Source organism: Pinus tabuliformis, chromosome 5_1 (assembly GCF_031772625.1).
Source record: "Pinus tabuliformis cultivar Carrire ecotype Pingquan chromosome 5_1, CPIR1, whole genome shotgun sequence".
Lineage (NCBI taxonomy): Eukaryota > Viridiplantae > Streptophyta > Pinopsida > Pinales > Pinaceae > Pinus > Pinus tabuliformis.
This window is the reverse complement of record NC_142305.1, coordinates 450,036,094-450,059,255: the sequence shown is the minus strand read 5'-3', so window position 1 is coordinate 450,059,255 and position 23,162 is coordinate 450,036,094. Positions and strand designations below refer to the sequence as shown.

At 37.6% G+C, this 23,162-nt stretch overlaps 1 long non-coding RNA gene across 1 annotated transcript; it reads left to right on the top strand.

Moving 5' to 3' along the window:
* Nucleotides 1-7,842: 7,842 nt before the first annotated feature.
* Nucleotides 7,843-21,978, top strand: LOC149165430 (uncharacterized). Its single transcript, XR_016260333.1, has 2 exons — nucleotides 7,843-8,050; nucleotides 21,726-21,978. It is a non-coding gene; the product is annotated as an uncharacterized LOC149165430 (long non-coding RNA).
* The last annotated feature ends 1,184 nt before the right edge of the window (nucleotides 21,979-23,162 follow it).

The window sequence follows — 23,162 nt, the reverse complement described above, 5'->3', positions numbered from 1 at the left end:
CTCAGATTGTCTATGTGGCTAGACACAGTGACTTTGATAGATATCCTCAATCTGACTGATTGTAGCTGCAGACTCAAGTTTGCATTCACTGCTTGTGGTCCAAACAACTTATTTAAATTATCCACCTTGGATGTTTTTTCGAGATCTATATGCTGCAATTCATAGCTTTAGAGAACAATCCAATAATAGTTTTGGCTTTATCATCTCTGCTCAACAATTCTAATAATTTATTTGGATCTGTTGGGGATTGCAAAGTGTGTTTTACAATTCCCCACATGTTTTTGGTTTATCAATTACATCTATATTTTGACTTTATAGGTGAAATTGAAACCAAAATAATTTTCTAATGGCATATCCATGCCTAATGTCCTAACCTACGTTGCACAATACAGGGAAACGAGTATGAGTTTCCGAAATGGGAACGGGTACGAAACGTGGCCCCCCCAAATTTTGCCAACAGGGAAACACAATATATATATATATATATATATATATATATATATATATATATATATATTAGGACATTTAAGAAATATGTGCAATCATAAAGCATACATGATACATTCTAATTTATTACATTATGATTAAATTGTCAATGCATAAACTATAAGTCTCTAAATTTACATCACATTTCTCATGAATGATCACATAATGAAAATAACAATATCCAAAATCAGCAAAGAGAAATTTCTAATTTCTTGTGTCGTGCTTGATTGGGAGTCTCCTCCTACATAGTCGAACGACCTTAGTGCTCTTGATTAAATACAAGTTCCATACCCTAGTACCCTAGGTGCTCTTGATTATTGGGAGTCTCCACTGCATAAAGGGCTTGGTTCTCTTGATTAAATACAAGTTCCATACCTTAGTACATGGCAAAATCCAATGGAAACATTGCAATCCCCCCAATCCTGAAATCCTGAAAACCAGACAAGTCTGCTGGATTTTGAGTGAGATCTAAAATTCTTCTTTCTCCATATGAAATCCAATGAGGGCGAAACCACTCTCAAACATCCTGAGTCATTTCATGGTAATGTTAAAAATTTAAGTAACTGTATATCAACACTAGGGCCATAGGCTTGAACATTAGGTTGCCCCACTCAAAAAAATTATCTTTTTTATAACTTGAGAAAGGCATCTAGAAGCATCGAGAAGATATTTTAGTCACCCAATAAAAAATTAGAAGCGAAAAAATAAAAAAAAATACAAGAAAACATCAAGTGTTAACTGGAAACTCCGTCGTACGGCCTGGAAACTCCGCCCGTACTGGTCACATTTCCCAGTGTGAAACAAGCCAGTACGGCCGGAAACAAGTTTCCAGGCCGTATAGTACGAGTTTCCTCGTTTCTGTTTCATTTTCAGCCAGAAATGGACCCCTGGGCAATGTTTCCTGCAACTTAGGTCCTAACATAGGGATCCAAAACTACATAATTGTCTCTTTAGATTGTGCATAAGGTTACACAGATTTTTGTTTTCAATGAAAATACCATCATAAAACTTCTTTGTTTATACTTTGCCCCTTCTGAAATCATTGGAAATGAAATGAAGCAATGGAAAATTCGTAATATTACTTGCATAAACTTTGTCATTTTGGATTTGCAACTGTATTCTTTGTTTGAATGCAGATTTTCACAGTTGTTCATATTGTAGATAAATTTATGGAGTTGAACTATGTAAGTAGGTTGAAATGTTCGACATTTTAGGCAGACACTCTGCGCATCCTCAAGGACAAAAGAAGATTTTTGAATAATGATGTGAGAGTGCTTAGGAAAACATATAAAGAAGGGATAAGAGTAACGGGAGAAAGACAAATTCTTGAATTAAGGTCAAAACTAGTTGTAGGTGATAATAAAAAAGAAATTGGTCAAAATTAGCCGTTAGTATTATTAAAATTTTAAATTTTTTGATAATGTAATATAAAGAATGTAAAGGGGGGGGAGGGGGGCGGAAGTAAATAATAAAATATTAAATTAATAAAATTGTTTAAATCAAAAGAGAAATAATAATGAAATTTTTGGTCAAAATTAGAGCGGGCTGGGCTGGTGGGGGTGGGTGGGTTGAGAATAAGAAAAATTAAATTAATAAATTGGTTTAAATGAAAAGAAAAATAATAATAATTTTTTGTCAAAATTAGTCATTGGTATTATATATATATATAGTTTTGATAACTTGATATTAAGAAGGCAAGGGGGGCAAAGGTAAATAATAACAATTAAATTATTAAGTTGGTTTAAATGAAAAGAAATATAAATTATAATAGACTAGGTGGAAGGTGGATATTAACAAAAGATTAAAGGAGGTTTGAAAAGTACAAAAAGGTTTGGGATTGAAAAAATATTAGAAATTAAATAAAGGAGAATAATAGAAGGAAAGGAAGGGGAAATTATAAAGAAGGGGCATTGGAAAGGGGAATAAGGAGAGAAATTTAAAAAGAAGGGAAAGTTATAAAGAAGGTGCATTGGAAAGGAGAATAAAGACAAATTTAAAAAGAAAAGAGAAAAAAGCAGGAAGATTTAATAAGGAGGGGGAAGTATCAGAAGGTTAGAATAGGGGGACTTTTGGAATAAAGAACCCAACACAGAAGACAAATAATGAGATATAAGATTAAAATGAAAATGTGAGGAAAGACAAAAAGAGAGCCAGGGGAAAGAGGAAAAGGAGATACAGGAAGGAGAATTTATTAAAGAGGGAAAGGATATATGAAAGGTACAAAGAAAAGGATGGAAATTAGAGAGATTGACTTGAAAGGAGGAAATGAATCACAGGAGGGAGGAGGATAAGGGGAAGGGGTTAAACAGGGGAAAGGAGGAAGGGACAAAGGAGGATGAAGAGGATGAGGAGAAGGGTAGGGAGAGGAGAGGGATTTGGAGGAGAAACCTAATTATTATTATTATCATCTACGGCTAGTTTTGACCTTAATTCAAGAATTTTTCTTTCTCCCCTTACTCTTATCCCTTTTTTATATATTTCCCTTAGCACTCTCACATCATTATTCAAAAAGCTTGTTTTGTCCTTGAGGATGGCCAGAGTGTCTGCCTGAAATGTTGGACATTTCAGTGTACGTACATGGTTAAGCTCCATATGTCTATCTACAATAGTGTGTTCTTTGTAATTTTTTTTAAGAGTGATGGGACAATCTTCTCAAATTATTCCCAAAAAATGAATCTACAAATACCTTTGCAATCACTAATATGACTACTTGTACATCAGGCTGGTTTGATTTTAGTTGTTGATGGGGATTTGTACAATGATGGTATGAATTAATTAACACAATAGGTGGATAGATATCATTAAATAGGTTGTATGGTGACGGTGAATTGTTGTATAGTGGGTTTACAACAAGAGTAAGGTAGTGGAATTTTGGTTTTATGTCTATCTATTTGTTTTGGTGGCTTGTTGATTATTTATTTGAATTGGTAGTTGTGTAATGTAGATTGAAGGGTGACTCTCAATATTTTTATGGTGACAACTCCTTGAAAGCAATGGCGACTTCAACAATATTTGACCATGAACTCAATTTTCTAGTAGCTTGATTATCCTTTAGGTGACATTGAAGTTGCAAAAGTGGTAATCTTGTCTTTCAAAGGCTTAGGACCCTTGATGTGGCTTCTTTGTCTTATACCATGTTACAAAAGCTAGAAACCCTAGATAAGGTTATATCATGGAACATGAGAGATACATATAATATAGTGTAATATTATGAATAAATGGTGCATTTATTACAATGGAGTTACCTCCATATATATCATTGTTTATTGAGTAAGTTACTTCCAATCATGATTGTGGGATAAACAACTTTACACAAAAAGTGAACACAAACATAAATTGACTTGATTACAAAGTAAGCCTTATATTCTAACACAAACGTTGTTTGATATCTTTGATCTTGGGTAAGTGCTCTTGTAATGATCCATTCTCATCCATCATGATAAAAAACAACATATTCTTAAAAAATAAGGTTTTTCCCTTGTATGAAGTCTCATGCAACTCTTTCAAATGCTTCAAAATCTTTATTGAAGTCCTCTCTCTAGACCTTAAGAAGTATTTCATTTGTCACAAACAACTTAAGAAACATTACTCTCTCTCTATCTTGTTCATCAAACTTGTCTTGGTCTCTCCTTGTAACTTGTGGTTGAGTATTGTTACCTAGGATGGTAGCAACCAAGCACCTATACTCAAATATGGCCAACATACATTACTACCATTTATTACTGTCCTTGCTGGAGAACTTTTAGCTACCTTCCAACATGATGTTGGGTAAAGAGGCCATTAGTACAAGTCAGAAATGTAGAAATAGGCACTAAAAAATAGTAAAATGCTGAGTATACTTGTTCTTCGCTTCGTCAGTTTTCCAATCTTTGAGTAAGAACACTTGGATATTGGTTGTAAAAAACAATAATATCCACGTATCGTTGAGAAACCCATATATTTCTAATAAATTTGGCTTTTAAAAGCAAAATTAATCTTGGTTTGTAATGATCCAAAACCTTTTTGGTTCTTTGATGTGTCACTCAGGCAATACCTTGGTTTGTCTTTATTGGCAATAGTTCCTCGGCTTTATGCTCACATAGATTCTGTGCAACCCAGACTGTTGAAGTTGCAAGAGAAGAAACATTGTCTTTCAAAGGCTTCAAACTCATGATATGGATTCAATAATGTCGGTCTCTGATACCATATGATGATAAATAAACAAAAAAAACCAATATTGCATTCATAACGGGATACAAGCGAGTCTAGCCAATTCATTTCATGAAGCAACTTGAGAAACTTTAGTGATTCCAAGAGAGAGAGAGAGAGACCAATTTCAAATGTAGATATAAGAGATAGATGATGACTAGCAAACTTCTCTCTCTTGTGGTTGGGTATTGTTACCTAGGGTGGTTGCAACCAAGCACCTATACACAAATATGGCCAACATATGTCGCTTCCATTTATTATAGTCCTTGCTAGAGAATCTTGGGCTACCTTCCAACATGATGTTGGGTAAAGTTGCCATTGGTACAAGTCATAAATGCATAAATAGGCACTAAAACATAGTAAAATGCTGAATACACCTATTCTTCCCTTTGTTAATTTTCCAATCTTGAGGAAGAATGCTTGGGCACTGGCTCTAAAAAACAATAATATCCACGTTCACTGAGAAACCCATAGATTTCTAATAAATTTGTCTTTCAAAACCATTTTGGTTCTTTGATGTGTCACTCAGTCGATAGCTTGGTTTGTCTATGCTGGCAATAGTTCCTAGGGCTTTATGCTCACATAGATTATGTGGGACCTAGATTGTTGAAGTTGCAAGAGTGCAAACCTTGTCTTTCAAATGCTTGAGACTCATGATATGACTTCAAGAATGTTGGGCTTTAATACCATATAATGATAAACACATAAAAAAATCAAGATTGTATTCATAAGGGGTTACAAGCTAGTCTACTCAGTGCATTTTATGAAGTAGCTCAAGAAACCTTAAGTGATTCCAAGAGAGAGAGAGAGACCAATTTCAAATAAGATATAAGAGAGAGAGGATGATTAGTGAACTTCTCTTGTCACGACTGTAACACAATATGAACAAGAATAATTTAGTGATGGGTGAAGGACCTTCTGCTTCCTCTATATACGAGAGGTAAGAGAGGCCAATAATACATATGTTGATCAATGGCCTTACAAGCAACCTACAATAGCACATGTAGTGGAGCAATATACTCCAGGGGTGCATATGTCAAGCTCTAGGGTTGTGTTGTACATAATACGTGATCCAAGGTGATGTAGCTACACAAGGTGTGTCCATACTCTATCAGAAGTCCACGTGGACTCCATTGCTCCTACAACATGTACACTGCTAGGTCCATTACCCTTTTTATGAACATTATCACAACCCATGCATACCGAAGCCCAATTCCAACCTCAATTTGGGATTTCAAGCTACCCCATGCTTTCTAGGCTTTGAAGCCCTCCTCCAAGATGCAAAATACTCTTAAGTAGGGTGTTCTTCAATCAAGTAGTCATCTCCATGTTCTTAAAGACAAACTAGTTGTGATCACATTTGGAATCATCTTTCAACTCCCCATTTTCATATGTGTCAAAGTTGCCTATGTATAGTGGTAAGTTTAGGTTATACCCAATTATGTGTATTGACCAATGGAGTTGCTTTTTCAATTTTTTATTAATGATCTGTCAAATAAGGAGAGACATTCTTTTATTATCTTTCTATTATGCACTTATATGGTCGTTGGGTTGATCCATGACCTCGTAAATATAACCCATGATCATTTTATCCCCATCCACCATTTCACCCATCGAGAGGGTGGGGGAGAGGGTGTGTGCTTGTGTGGCGTTCCCATACACACACTCCCCTCTCCACCACCCATCCTTCTGGGTGCACCTCCCCATAGTTTTAGAAATAGTGGTTGAGTTGACTAATTTGACCTTTGAGGGTATTGAATCAACCTCCAAACTGACTTGAGGAATCAATTTGGTACCAAACTAGTCCAACTGGACCAAGTTCATACCTGCTCAGTTCAATTCATACTTGGTTCCCTGTAGGCAACAACGTTGTTTGGGGAAAAACAACTTGCTTGACACACACATTAACACAAGCAAACATGGAATGATAATATAAAATTGTTAAAGTATAAGGGTAGAAAGGGAAATAAAAATAAATTCGAAAATAAAAACTTTCACATAAAGTTTTTATATTATGACTAATTGTTTCTAGATGTTTGGGAGAGGTTGCAACCTCATTGAACCTCATACTTGGTTCCCTATTGGCAATAATGTTGTTTGTGGTAAAAACAATTTGCTTGACACACATTGCCACAAGCCAATGTGGAATGATAACATAAATTTTTTAAAACTAAACGGTCGAAGGGGAAATATAAATTACTTTGCATAGGGAAATATAAAGAAAATGGAAACTTTTACATTAACTTTTTATATTACTATTAATTGTCTCAAGATGTTTGGGAGGGGTTGCAACCTCATCAAACCTCACATGATGGGAATAGAATTTCATATCCCATCCAAAATTTAATAGACTTAGCACTTTTCAAAATTCTTTCAAACTTAACTGCATTGAACCATAGACAAGTCCTCTCAACCATTGCAAGATGCCAAATTTCATCATGTTCTTCTATCACATGCCACTTGTGAAACATGGATTGGCTAAAAATAGACATGCCAAAAATAACAGTTTCGACTCCAAAAATGTAGAAGCTCTAGAATACAAAAGTAATTGTTGTAGTCATTGAACATAAGACTTGTTATGGATCCCATTGTGACTTGGGGTTGATTGGTTTGGTTTCAGATCCACTAGTAGGAGTAACACCAAGCATGGTAGGCACTAACGATGCTTCTACTAGTACTATTATTGCAGTTTTATATGTTGCTATGGTTCATAAGCCTGAGCCAGAGGATGGCCTTGTAGCTCATTTCGAGTACCCTATTTCCAACAATGTTGATGAGTTTGATCATTGATCAGGCTACTAGCTTGTATGATGTTGTGTTTTGTGTTTGATGTTAATAGCTCAGACATGTGCTTTTGCATAGGTTAGGCGTCAAGCATGTAGAAGATGTCAGATTGCCTCTTTAGGTTCTTTCTCATGAGTAAGTGGCTTTTATAATCTATTTCTTAACTTTAACATAGGAAAAGTACATTAATTAATGTTGACTAATGAGCTAAGTTTCTAAGGATAAATAGTGTAATTATTTATGTGTCCTAGATCTAATCTCAACACTTGATCTCAAGTGAGGCTTAGGATCTAAGACTAGCCATCCATCACTTAGGAGATCTAGGTTTGAGAACTTGCTTAATGAGAAATTATAAAAAATGCCTATGGGAGAGGTGAAGATACATTTTATTTCTTGGGATAGCGATTTTTTTCTCAAGTGAGTGACAAAATCAAGACTGAAGAGAGATGAAAACTTAAAAGTGTGCAGCTATGGGAATTTTGGAGTACTAGTTTGCAGGTTGAGCGTAGAAGAAGAGGGTTGCGACTTGTTTGTGGAGAAGGCCGACAATGTACTGCGTGGAGGAGGTCGAGAGTTGTGAGGTCGAGTTCTGGTAGGCATGCTGTGAATTTGGGGAAGTACATGTGCAAGCTCAATTTATGAGGGTTCCAGGTTGCTAGGTTCCATTGCTATATTTTCTGTGTTTTCTCTGTGGGTGGATTTTCTTTTTAAATGAGGTCGTAGTTTTCTTGAATAGTAGAAAGTGAAGAATTTGTTGGGCACAATTTTTTGCTCCAAATTTTATTTAAAGTTAAAATACCACTGTATTTATTTTCAGAAGTTAAAAAAAATTAGTGGGTGAAACATTTTTTCTGGGTATAAAATAAATTTCTAGGTAAATCAAATTAGATCTAGTATTTAGAAAATTAACATGGCATCAGAGCAGTAAAACTACGAAGAGAAGGAAGATTGATTTGTCACAGGGGTTCACAGTAGCAAAAGAATTTTCCTGCTGTTTTATTTTTCTAGGGTTTGAGTATTTGATTTGGAAGTTGTTAGAATAGTGTATCAACAAGGTTGAGATTTGAAGACTGGTTGGAGGGTACATCCAACTACAGTCCTTGGAAGGAGATGATAGCATGCATGTTGATGGAGAATGGTATTTGAGAGTTTGCAGATTAGAAACTCACCCCTCCTATCGATGCTGCACAACATACTATCCATAACCAAAACGGTGTAAAAGCTAGGGGGTAGTGCTTTTTGGGGTGAAGGATCATGTGATCCTTTATCTTTCCGGAAATAAATTAGTTATGAAAATAAGAAAGGCTTTAACTAATATATACTAGAGTGATAACGCAATAGAAAAATGGTGTTGAGGGAAATGCTGAAGAGCACCAAGGTTTCCAAGCAGAGACAATAACATCTTATCTCACCTATTGCACACATATTCGTAATGAGTTGGTTGCATTTGGGGAGGCTGTGTCAAGTGAGGAGCTTGTGACAATGACCTTGAGTGGCTTCACAAAGCCAAGGTCTTACTTCATTAAAGGTATTGTGGCACGAGTGAAGCTTCTAGATTGGGAGAGGTTGTGAGATGACTTCATCCAGGAGGAGATTTGAGAGGAATGTCTACATGGTGGCCAATAGAAACGTGATGATGAGAACCTTGCCCTTGTGAGTCAGGCAATGAAGGGCAAGGGGAAGCCCAAGAAGAATGCGAGTGGGGAAGCTACTTCATATGATGGGAAGGAGGAGGACATGAGTAAAGTTAAGTGCTTTGCATTTCACAAGTTTGGCCACCATGCAGTGTTGATTTTTGGTAGCATCGGATAGGCTTAGGCACATGTATTCCAAAGAACCTAAAAAGAGTTATGAGAAATTCCACCCAGAAACAATTTTATGAAGATAATTAATTATTTTTAATGAGTGCCTATGTCTAAACTTAGGAAAATAAAATAATTAATGGGTATTAATCTAACTGTGGGTGTAACTTCTAGAAGAAGACAAGGATCAAGTAGAAATGATCTTAGCCATTGATTAGCTTCTAATCTAGACCGTTGAATGTCAACGAGGGGATTATTTAAGGAAACTTGAGGGTTATTTGGAAGACACACAGAGAGTTGATCAGTCAGATTGAATCACTGAAGCTTGAGGCAGTGCAATGGTTTGTAGTGATCACATAGAGAGGGGTAGAGGAGTTTTGGCTGGAGGATCTTCTCTGGAGCCAAGGATACTTATCAGAGAAGTGGAGAGACACATAGAGGAGGCAGAGTAGAGGGCAGAGAGGGTGACGCAGAGCCAGGAAGGCCCCTCGTAGAGTAGCGCAGTAGCTTCCAACGCAGAAGTTCGATTTTGCTGAGGAAGTTGACATTTCTGAATCGGGAGGGCTAGAATAGGCTTCTGAGGGCAAATCGATTCCCAGTTGAGCTAACACAGGGCCTTAGAGGCTGATGTACAGCCCACGTAGGGGTAGTGCAGAAGTAGCCGGGAAACTCGTGGTTTAGGTGTCAGATCAGTCGAGACTTGCAGTGTAGAGTGAGTAATCTCACTATTTTCTTCTACCAAGTGATTTTCTCTGTAACTGGATTGTTGGGAGGGCATCCAATGATTGCATTCAGTAATACTTTTGCTTAATAATAAAACCCTCAGATCTGCTGCACCGATTTTCCTGCATTGGGTTTTTTTGGGGACATTTGTCCAAAAATAACTGTGTCATTTGTGTTGTATTTTCCTTCTTGTTCAGTTTCTTGTTTCGACATATAAATTTAAATGGTGTAGACTGCAGTGTATGTATTTTGATGTTTGCCGTAGGAAACTGCAAATAAATTGTTCATAAATATAACAAGTAGGAGAAATATCATCAGTGTTGTAGTAGGAATTATCGGGTGTAGGAATTTTCACATGCAGGTCAATGTCTGAATAGGAAGGGCAACAAGGTGAAGGAATAGGTAGCAATTTCAGTAGATTCACAAATCAATGAGTTTACCACCAGGTTCGAGAAGGAGTTTTCACTTGTCTGTTAAAATTTAATATTAGGTTTGATTATTTTTCTTCAATAATTACCTAGAAATTGTTTTCCTTAATAAAATTTTGAAAACTACTAAAAATAAAGACACTAGTATTTTAACTTCACAAATAATTTTTAGCGGAGATAAATAGAAAATCAGCTAGAAGAAACAATGGAAACATCCTCCCAACAAATTTTCCTTCACTTTATTAACTTAGGAAAATTAGGGCCTTGGGCACGATGAATACATAGAAAATACAACACAATATGAAACCTAGATTTTGGCTCCCTTGGAATTTCATCCTTCAGAGAAATTCAACCCTCTGGAATATGACACATTGGAAAATTCTTGGCCATGGAAAACTCGGCTCAACCTATAAATTGTCGTCTTTTTCTTCACTTGTATGACCATCTTATGCATTGAGGAATTTAGCCTTGTTTCTTTGTGGAAACCCTTGCCTAGAAAACTCGACTTCTTATTGGTCTTAGCCTCCTCCAATATCTCGTCCTTCTTCTCCAATATCTCATCTCCTTCTCCACAAGCTTGACCTCCTTGAATTTCTCTCTCGAAATTACCTTACACACCTTTCCCTTCTTTTCATTATTTGAGTCTCTTAGTCCTTAAGAAAATCGCTCTCTCAATCACAATGTGTCTTTCAACTTTCCCTTAGGCTTATTTTATATCTTCATTGAGCCAAATCCCTAACCCTAATCATAGTTTTAAAACTCAGACTCAGAAATGGTCGAGGGTCAACACCAACTCGGTATGGAATAAGACTAGTTGATTCCAATGACTTGGTCTTTGTAAAAAGTACATTAAATATTTAATTTTAATGAAAAAGCATATTTTTAAAGATTTTCATTCATGTTTCCAAATTTAGAGCATTAGAATAATAGAGAGAAGACAACACCTGATCAAAGCATGCTCATGAATATATCTATTATATCAAAATGGCAACGAGTGCACTGTCCAATACATGTAATATATAAAGATTAGAACAAAAACACATAACCATTGTTGCTCCAAAAACCAACTTCTCAATGCTGCTCCAAAAAGCAACTCCAATTGCTCGCAAAATCCTCACAAATGCTCACATAAATGCAATGAGATAGTTGTGAGGAAATATGAGGGGGTTGGGTCACTTTTATAGGCATGGGAGAAGGATAGAGGGGCTAGGAAATAGTTTAAACAAAAAAAAAATGATTTCAAGTCTGCCCAACCCGCCTTTTTTCCTGCTGCCGAGACCGACTATTTTAAGTTGGGCTCGGTCGATCTGGCTTGTCCATTACTGAACGAACCAAATCAGTGACCAACTCGACTGATTCAGTAACAAACTAGATAATTGACCTAGTCGGTCTGGGTAGGGGTATGGCTCGGTCAACCAGGTTGATTCGAGTCAGACTGGCCTAGTTTTAAAACTATGACCCTAATCTCCTAAGTGATGAATGGATAGGATTAGATCCCAAGCCTCACTTGAGATCAATGGTAGATATTAGATCTAAGTCACTTAAATAATTAAATTATTTATATTTAAAAACTTGGCTTAATAGTTGACATTAATTAATAAATTAATTAATGTACTTTTCCTAAGTTAAAGTTAGGAAAGAAATCATAAATTAATTAATGTACTTTGGACAATGGTACTTCTTGTCACATAATAGGATCACGTGATTTGTTCATCAACATTTAAGAGGGAGACTCAAGAACTATATGTGGAGCTTGGCAATAATGCCAAGTGTGCAGTAGAGGGTGTTGGGACTATCCAGTTTTAGCTAGTGTCAGGAGAATCTTTAGAGGTCACAAAAGTATTGTATGTTCCGAGGTTGACTAAGAACCTTATAGTAGTCTAAGCCGTGGAGGATAAGAGGTATGATGTTCACTTTTGAGATGGATAGGTAGTTGTCAAGTCGAGATATTCCAATTCGAGCACAGATTGGGTGATTGGGAGGATAGAGGGGAAATTATACATGTTGAAGGGTCAACTGTTACATCCCTTGGTTCATGATAGTGACGACTTATGTGAGTTGTGGCATCGGTGGATGGCACATTTAAATCACAGGGCTTTGCCTTTATCGCTGGAGATTGTCACTGGTCTTCTTGAGTTTAGACTAGAGCAGTGTGGTGTTTGCAAAGGATGTGCACTTGGCAAGTATGCCAAGATTGCTTTCCCAAATAGTGATTCTAGGTCCAAAGTGCAGTGGGTTCTAGTACATTGTCCTATATTAGTAGGGTCTTTGAGTGGGTATTGTTGAATTTTGTAGCTATGGTCGGTCTTCATAATGTACAATTTGTATTTGTAAAGATACAATATAAATTATATTTGTGACAAAAGAAAATTTTGTTTAGCATGTTCTTCATACTTGTGAGAAAAGAAAATTATTTCTTCCAAGGCATGTTCTTCATGGCCTTTTTCAAAAGAAAGGCATGTTCTTCATGCCATTTTTCAAAAGCAAGGCATGTTCTTCATGGCCTTTTTCAAAAGCAAGAAATTGAATTTTTAAATTTGGATTTAGACACCACAAGATGTCAAGTTGGCCTCCCTAGTGATGAAGTCGGCTCAGCCCCTAAAGGCACCCATTCAGACCCTTTCCAATGCTATAAATTAGCCATTTGACTTCCTCCAAAGACAAAAATTCAGATCTCACAAGATACTTATATTCTTGATCTGGAGAAGACAAGAAGGTCGAGATGAGAAAATGTCAGCTGAAGAGTTAGAAGAAGGCACCTCACATAAGGTCTTTGATAGGTATGAGTTCTGTGTGAAGATAAGTCCAAGATTCTTCTGCGATTACAGTTTGAGATTTTGTGATTCTAGTTCAAATTTTTGTGGTGCAAGTGCGAGCCTCTGTGGTATATATTTGAGCTTTTGTTTGAGGTATTTATGTGGTGTTAGATTGAGAGGCTTCTGTGGAATGGTTCAAGATTTTAATGGTATAGTCCAAGCTTCCTTGTGGTATAGTTCGAGATCTTCTATGGTATATAGTTTGAGATATTTTTGTGTAACAGTCTGAGTTTCTTGCCCTAGCCTGAGTTCTTGTGGTATGATTGTGATCTTTTGTGGGAGAAGGTCTAAATTTTGGCCTCCATTACAGACTTTTGTGGACAAGTGAAAGAGGTTGGACTTGACATCTTGTGGTTGTCTTGTGGAAAGCATCTTGTTGCTTACTGTGACCTTGACCTTGACTTTGATGTATCTCTTGTTGAACTAAATATTTCTCTAAGAAGGTTGTTGGGTTTTTCCCCCAAGTGGGTTCCTAGGGTAAACACTGTGTCTCTCTTGTGCATTGTGATCTCCCCTGCTTCATTGTCTTTATGGTTGAATTTCTGAATGTATAATTGCTTAATGATACATTGAAGTGCTAAATAAACATCTACATCATTGGAAATAATTAACAAGTTTTAGAAATAAGTGCTTGTATAATTTTCACTCAAAAAATCAACAGGTACAACTATTATGAGACATTTATAGATGATTGTTCCAAGAGGACTTGCATCTATTTCATGAAGACCAATGATGAGATCTTCATTCGGTGCTACGATTTCAAAGCTCATGAAAAACCAGATTGGGAAGAAGATCAATGTCCTTAGGTCAGACAAAAGCGGTGCGTATACCTCTAATGAGTTCAAGGAATTTTGCAGAAAGGAAAGCAGTAAGAAAAGTTGACAGTTCCTTTCAACCCACAATAGAATGGAGTTGTTGAGAGGAAAACAAGGTCGTCATCGTGGCTGCTAAAGCCATGACCCATGATCAGGATTTGGGCATGTTCCTGTGGGCAAAAGAATGCAATACAACAATCTATATTTAGAACAGGAGTTCTCACAAGGTCTTGGGGGACAAGACTCTTGAGGAGGTGTTGATAGGAGTGAAATTGGAGGTGGGGCATTTCTATATCTTTGGGTGCCCAATGTATATCCATGTACCATCAGAGAAGAGGACAAAGTTGGAGCTCTCAGGACAAAGGGAATTTTTGTTGGGTATAGTGAGACTTCCAAGGCATATAGGGTGTGCGTTCCATCACAAGGGAAGACTGTGGTGAGCAGGGATGTGAGATTTGATCATGAGTGATAGGCTTTGAAGGTTGAGAGGCCAACAACTCCAACAATAGGTACTTAGTATTTAGATTAGGAGGAGGAGCAGGAGGCACCTTCTAGTTTTGCTAAGAGGAGACCGAGATGGCTTAAGTAGACGTTCAGGAGCATGTGGAGGCTCCTAGGAGGACTTTCAGGGAGAGTAGACCACCACAAAAGTTTTCTAGCTACATGGCACTTACGAGTAAAATAAGTGATTCCAAGCCTTCTAGCTTTGAGGAGGTAGTAGATCAATCGACTTGGAGGGATGCCATGATGGAAGATTATTCTTCAATTATGAAGAATGATGTATGGGATATTGTGCCTAGGCTAAAGGGGTAATCAATGGTCAGTTTGTGATGGATCTTCAATACCAAACATGAAGTGCAAAGCTAGGTTCATGGCAAGAGGGTTCTCCTGGGAGGATGGAGTGGATTATGAGGAGACATTTGATCCAATCACGATATCCATGTACCATCAGAGTTGAGGACAAAGTTGGAGCTCTCAGGACAAAAGGGAATTTTTGTTGGGTATAGGGAGACTTCCAAGACATATAGGGTGTGCGTTCCATCACAAGGGAAGACTGTGGCAAGTAGGGATGTGAGATTTGATCATGAGTGACAGGCTCTGAAGGTTGAGAGGCCAACAACTCCAACAATAGGTACTTAGTCTTTAGATCATGAGGAGCAGGAGGCACCTTCTAGTTTTGCTTGGAGGAGACCGAGATGGCTTAAGTAGACTCAGAGACGTTCAGGAGCATGTGGAGGCTCCTATGAGGACTTTCAGGGAGGGTAGGCCACCACAAAAGTTTTCCAGCTACATGGCACTTACGAGTAAAATTAGTGATTCCAAGCCTTGTAGCTTTGAGGAGGTAGTAGATCAACCGACTTTGAGGGATGCCATCATCCATGATGGAAGATTATTATTCAATTATGAAGAATGATGTAGGGATATTGTGCCTAGGCTAGAGGGGTAATCAATGGTTAGTTTGTGATGGATCTTCAATACCAAACATGAAGTGCAAGGCTAGGTTCATGGCAAGAGGGTTCTCCTAGGAGGATGAAGTGGATTATGAGGAGACATTTGATCCAATCACCATATGCACTTCTATCAGGGCTATTATGTCTATTACTTCAAAGATGGGGTGGATGATACATCTGATGGATGTGAAGACAACCTTTGTCAATGGTGTGATTAAGGAAGAGGTGTATATTGACTAGGCACAGGGTTTTGAGGTGCATGTGAGGGATTTCGTGTATGCAGGTTGAAGAAGGTGCTACATGGTCTCAAACAAGCACTTAGAGCATGGTACTCAAGGATCGATGGGTATATGCTAGGCATGGGCTTCATTAGAGTGAGGTGAATCCCAGTCTATACTACATACTAGTTGGTGATGATCCATTCATTTAGGTATTGGATGTGGATGACCTCTTTCTCATAGGGTTAGAGAAGCTCATAGAGATGTGTAAGAGAGACTTGGTTGCAGAGTTTGAAATATAAATCTTGATGACACACTACTTTTAAGGATTGGAGGTGTGGCAACAAACATGTGAGATATGCCTTTGACAAAAGAAGTATGTTGTTGAAATCCTAAAGAGATTTGGGTGGTGGATTGCAAGCCTATGTCGACACCGATGATTACCAACTCCGAGGAAGTTGAATGCTTTTGAGTTTGAGTTGGTAGCCAAGCATGTGCTAAGGTATCTACGAGGTACAATGGAGTATGGGCTTCGATACGTGAGGGATGGTGGAGTGAAGTTAGTGGGCTATATATACTTAGACTGGGTTGGGAGTGTAGTTGACAAGAAGAGCATCTCTGGGTGCTGTTTTAGTTTGGGGCCAACAATATTCTCATGGTTCAGTAGGAAACAGTTTTTTGCAGCACATTTAGTTCAACAAAGGCAAAGTATATGGCAACTAGCTTGGCAAGTTGCAAGGCCATCTAGCTTCGCAAGATGCTCACATGGTTATTTGGTATTGAGTTGGATTTGAAGGTGATTCAATGTGACAATCAGACATGCATCGAGCTTTTTGGGAATCTAATGTTTTATGGTAGGTCCAAGTACATAGAGATTACATGCCACTTCGTCAGAGACATGGTCCAGAGGGGAGTTGTGAAGCTTTAGTTCATATCCACATATGAGAAGGTTGCAAATATTCTCATCAAGCCCCTGGTGAAGGGGAAGTTTGTTTTCTACAGAGATAAGCTGGGGGTGGTGTAGAATACCTTCCTAGCTAGGAGGGAGTATTGATGTTAATAGCTTGGATAGGTGCTTTTGCATAGGCAAGGTGTCAAGTATGCAGAAGATATTAAACTGCCTCTTTAGGTTCTCGCTCATGAGGAGTAAGTGACTTTTAAGGAAAAATACATTAATAGTTCATGAATCAATGTTGACTTTTGAGCTAAGTTTCTAAGGATAAATAATTTAATTATTTAATTGGTCTAGATTTGATCTCAACCGTTGATCTCAAGTTAGGCTTAAGATCTAATCCTAGCCATCCATCACTTAAGAGATCGAGGGTATGAGATCTAGCTCAATGAGAAATTATAAAAGAAGCCTAAAGGAGAGTTGAAGACACATTTTATTCTGGGGAGAGTGATTTTTTTCTCAAGTGAAACCCAAGACTGAAAAAGGGTGAAAAGCGTGCAGCTACAAGAATTTTGGAGCACTAGTTTGTAGGTTGAGTGCACAAGAGGGCCAAGATTTGTTTGTGGAGGAGGCCGAGATTTATGAGGCTTAGGTCTAGCAGCCAGGCCATGAGATTGGTGATGCTGTGAGGGTCAGAGTTGGGAGGAGGCCAAGTTGCTACAGGAGGGCCGAATTGGGAAAAACAACCCGCACAAGTGCAAACCGTATTTCTGATGGGGCTGAGTTGCTGGGTTCCATTGCTGTATTTTCTGTGTATTCTCTGTGGGTTGATTTCCTTGTTAAAAACTTAAATGAGGCCATAATTTTCCTGAGTAATAGAAAGTGAAGTAGAATTTGTTGGGCATATATTTCTGCTATGTTTTGTAACTGTTTTTCCATTTTGCTGCTGCAAATTTTATTTAAAGTTGAAATACAAGTGTATTTATTTTCAGTAGTTTTCAGAAAAGTATTTTACTGGGTGAAACATTTTTCTGGGTTTAAAATAAACTGCTAAGAAAATGAAATCAAATCTGGTATTGGAAAATTAACATTTTGGACTCTAGAGGCCATTTAGAGCCTTGCTGATTATGTATTTTGTTTCAGATATGTATTTCACATAGTTCCATTTTGATATATTCACCCTTACATGGTATGTATTATCAACATACTTTGCATATTTTGTTTCTGATGGTTTGAAATCTATACTGGATATTTTTCTTTTAAATTTTTAAATTTTATGTATTTTTAGTAAACTAAGTCAAACTTTAAACTAGTTTGATTTTGATCCAAGCTCAAGCAGACTCTAAGCTGGTTCTGATTCCAAGTCTGGGTTTTAAAAATTGGTACACACACATACACCTTCACGCCTCGAGAGGGTGGGGGTGGTATTTCCCATGGGGTTTCCTCCCCCTAGGATATTCCCTCCCCTTTATAGCAGCCATTCATTTGCTTCCTTGACATTGTGAAGGAATTTCCCTGTGTCTGTAGTTGTGTCCACTTGTAACAGGAGTCAGGATAATGATGGTCTTCACAAAATGGATGGATGGGAAATTTTTTTCATTACCACAGATTCCTTGCTCAGTGAGACATTTGCCACATGTTGCAGTGTCCGACGTCAAGCTTTCTTGGTGGTGACAACTCACATTGACTCGACTTCTTCTTTGAGAAGTTGCTCTCTGAGTTTCCATGTTGTTTCAATTCATGGCTGAAGAAAACTTTCCTGGGATTATCTCGACAGAAGTCTTTTTTACCTGAGGTTTGCAATATCCTCATTGTCCAATCACCTAAGTGAAAATTAGCAGGGGATGGAGCTGGTAAGTTTGGAAGTCTCTTTTCTTGGCGGTGACAACTCACATTGACTCAACTTGACTCTTTCCTTTAGAAGTTGCTTTCTGAGTTTCCATTTCGTTTCAATTCATGGTTGAAGAGAACTCTCCTTGGATTATCTACACATAAGTCCTATTTACCTGTGGTTTGCCATATCCTCATTGTCCAATCAACTAAGTAAAAATTATCAGGGGATTTAAGCTGGTAACTTGACAGTCTCTTTTGGTTTAGACCAACAGGACGTCTAAACCAAAAGAGACTGTACATCCTTCCCATTAGGCTTGCTGCTCCACTGAGATGCAATCCACTCGATAAAATTAAACACATTTCTCCAGTTGCTTTTCTGGGAAATTAGAGATTGCAACGTAGTAAATTTGTTTCAAATATAGGGATGGCTGGCCTAACAAGCTCCTTGCCATCTGTTTTTCATCAGGTTCAGTATCCATGAATGGATGTAGATATATTTCGTAATGCATTTTCCCTAATCTACAACCCTCTTCACTCAAAATTCTTTGCTTATATCCTCAAACATGAGGTCCAGGCAATGTTGCAATGCATGTGTTCTTGAAAATGGTTGGGTGTTTATATCCTCCAACAGCATATTGGTGACAAGATAGTTGGAAGCATTCAGTGATGCTTTAAATAATGACAAGCATATTTCACATGATCTGGATGCAAAATACCATCCATCTTTTTTTTTCGATGTAGGGTTTTTATAAACATGAATTGGAGCAATATATCTAAGGGAATTCCCAACGGAAGGGTCATTGGAGGTGGCTTCAAAGCTAGGGTTTCTACCTCCACTTTCACTGGCGGGAATCTGTACCCTGCTCCGTATGTATTAATCCGTTTTTTTGGGTCTTTTCTGCATGAACATCCTTAGTAGATGCTTGCGTTTATTATCTAACATCATTTGAAGATCACGGGATGGTGTAACTTGCCATGGATGACCGCTTAATGTGGTGTCAATCTATGTATCTCCTTTGAGTTCCTTTACAACATTTGTGTATTTTTTTCCCATCAACTTGATCACAGTGCGTCTTTGTAGGGTCTTCTGTGTTCTTTGGGGTGTTGATTTTGGGTAGCATCAGATGTGCTCTAGCTTCGAAATTCGAAATTTTGTGGAGGGGCTAGAATACATAAGATCTCCTAGACCTAGAAATCGTTTGGATAAATTCCACTTGCATTGTGAGTTGTTAAAATAATTAATATTTTTAACAGGGTTCGTAAGTCTAAACTTAGTAAAATAAAAATATTAATGGGTATTAATAAAAATATGGGTGAGAAGCTTCTAAGAGACAAGAATCAAGTTTGTTTTAATCTTAGCCCTTGATTAGGGACTTAATCTTAGCCGTTGATTCATCAAAAAGAAAAGTATAAGAGGAGGGTTGAGGGTCAGTTGGATAGTTGATCAAATTAGTTCGATTTTTCTGGGGTGTGGTTTGCTGAGAAAATAAAACCAGTGATTTGAGTTGCAGTGAGGGGCAGAAGCAAAGATTTGGATCGGAAAGGAGTTCCAAGTCAAAGAGTACTGGGCAGAGAGGCAGCACAAAGGCCTACGCAGCCCTGGAAGGGGCTCATGCAGTGCTGACACAGGCCAAGAGGGTCTCTTGCAGTGGCAGTGCATGATATTTGTCAGAAGTTCGAGATTTCGCTGGAGAAGTGAGGTTCTGAGCCGAGAGGGTTGAACCACAGTCTTCCTCCAACAAATCGATCTAGCAGAAGGGGTGACACAGTGTCCTAGAGGCAAGACACTGGCCCAAGTAGTGATTGCGCTGGGATTTCGTAGTGTTTGCCGGAGTTAGGTCACTCAGTGGATCAGTTGTGACTTGGAGAACGAGGTAAACCCTCGTATGTATTTCTTGCTGCCGTGATTTCTTTGTAAAGGTCAGCCGGTGTGAAAGACAACCTGTTGTACTCAGATTCTGCTTGCTTAATAATACAAATCCTCTATTTGCTGCACCGACTTTCCCGCATTGGGTTTTTTCAGGGACATGTTGTCCAAAAATAACGGTGTCCCTTGTGTGTTTGTCTCATTTATCATTTCATTTTATGATCTATATGTCAGTGTAGTCTGTAGTAGTGTTTTTCATCACTGTTTATAAATTAAATTACTTGTTGAATGAAATAACAAGTAGGAGATGCTAAACGAGCGACTGCAGTAGGGTTTCTCTTTGTAAAGATTCAAAAATTTTCACACGGGGCTATGATAGTGTCTCAGCAGCAAAAGTGCAATTGCAAAACATATCCAATCAACAATTTATGAGAAAAATAACAAGGGTTTGAAATATTATTGACTTACCTTTGAATGGGCACAACAATCTGGTCTCAAATCTCTTCCAAGATATTAGACGATATGTAGACTGCTGATGTAGATGTCAAATCCACCGAAAGTAGCCCACAAACAGTTCCAAATCAACCCCAAGCTCACTCTGAATCGACTTTGGTGTACATACCTTTTAGAACGAAGGCTCCAGGAGATGTGAGAAATTTGTTTAGAAAGGGTACAAGGTTAATCTTGATATTTTGTTATCAAAAGGATCTGTTCAGAAACACTGTCAAGTGGTTAGAAATGCATGTCATGGGCATCAGGCCCATGTTCTGTCTTTCATCACTCTGCTGAATCAATTTTAGTTTTAGTTTTGATTTTTATTTATTATTACTATTATTATTAGTAAATATCAATATCCTTATTGTGATCAGTTACGGCATGTCATCGCATCAGGCCCATCTGCTCTCTTTTTTTTTTTTTTTTTCTTTTTTTTCCGAAGGTGGTAAAACCTATCAACTCAGATGTCAAACCAACAGTGAGGACAGCCATCTCTGGCTGCTATCCGCGAATGCTGGGCTTGACTCATCACTGTTAAATAGGAAAACCATGCCACCTGGCATAACCCTGCTGGTGGTCCGTAATCGGGAGCAGGCTCTCACTCCTGCTAGATGCCTCTGGGTCTTGGGCCGTTAACCTGTTTCCTTACGTCTGCTGTCTTTCATCACTCAGTTGAATCAATTTTAGTTTTGATTTTATTTATTTATTATTATTACCAGTAGTAAATATCATTGCTTGAAATTTCATTGAAATGAATGCTGTAATGAATAACTCCTTTGTTAGTTTGAAAGAAGTCAATCTTTCTTTGAGACCTATTTCTGAATTATGGAACCTTTGATCTTGGTCCTATTTATGAATTTCTGTCTGTGACCAACTTTGAGTTGATTTTTAACTGAGAATAAATACGCTCATTGTTATTGTATGCAGACTACAAGGCTGTTGGAAGGACCTGAAAGTGTATGACATGTAAAGAACCGATTGATCTAGAGGATGTCCTATCTACTTTTTCCTCAAGTTGAAGATGTACAGTTGTACTATATTCATCTATTTGTATCTCTGAAATTGTTGCTGTGTAATACATGATTAACTTGTATTAAATCTGTCGCAAATTTGAACTAAATCTCTATCTTGCAGCGTGGGGTAACGTGAAATCTATAACAAACAACTTTCTTGGGCCTTTACAAGTAATTTGCATTTGGTAGTTCCCATGCGTACCATGAGCGGTGGTGGTTTGATAAGTTAATGCCAAGTTTATATCATGCGAAAAACAATTGGTTAGAGACATATAGTTTCTACATTTTTCAACGGCACTTCGAGAACAGTCGCAAGGAGTTATGTTATTTATGAGTCGGATTATATTGGGAATAAACATAATTGAAATGGAAGTTCTTGTCCTAAAGTGGTAAGCGTAATCATTGTTTTTGTCACAAGGACTCTTTTAGTAATGACTGAGAATTCTTACCAATTTTTTGTGGGTAACCTTGCCATTTTGAACGATCAAGGTCTTCCATGAACAAATCCTTTTTTAGAGTCTATTCATTTTGAATTGAACAGCTCGGATAGGCAAAAAAAGTATTTTCCATGTGTTGTATTCTGCAGAGGAATATGATTATTTGGAGATTATTTCCACATACCCTCGTTGTTTCTACTATTAACTCTAAAACTCTGTTTAGATATCTTATGTGCAGATCATTCTCTTCTTTGCTGATGAAGGTTTCAACGGGAAATTGTAGATATAGTAAATACAGTAGCTATTGTGCAGACACTTTTGAGAAGTCCATGCCTTTTATAATGGCCATATAGTACACTTCGATAACGGAAATGACCATTTGTCCAAACGATATATACTGACAAAATTAAGGGATAACTTTGTTAGAACCATTCAACTCGGCTATTTAATATAGTATTTAATCTTCTCAAATAGTTATTAATGGATAATAAATCAGTGGCACCAAGTCCATCAGGTTGTGGTCTAGTTATCAGTTAAGAATAACTGTGTACGTGAACTAGGTTCTATCCTATGTGGGCTTTCTCCTTATCCAAGTAATGTATTTATGATGGAGGAGGAAAAAGATGCTCTGCCGAAGGTTTGATTTGCACAAAAGAGAAAAATAGTGGCACTGGTCTCTCTCTCGTGTATAAGCAAATATTGTTATACAGTCGAGAATAGTAGGTCATTAGATGAAAGTCAAAGATAGCCATAATATATGAGGAAGCTGAGGTATGTATGTGTTTGTTGAAAGTACTCACAATTGTACTATTCAATTTATCAATTTAAAGGGCTTGAAATGGGGAGGATGAGAGAAATGGTCATCAACCTTAGGCCTTAAAGCTTTGTAATCACAATTTTCAACATTTTCGGTT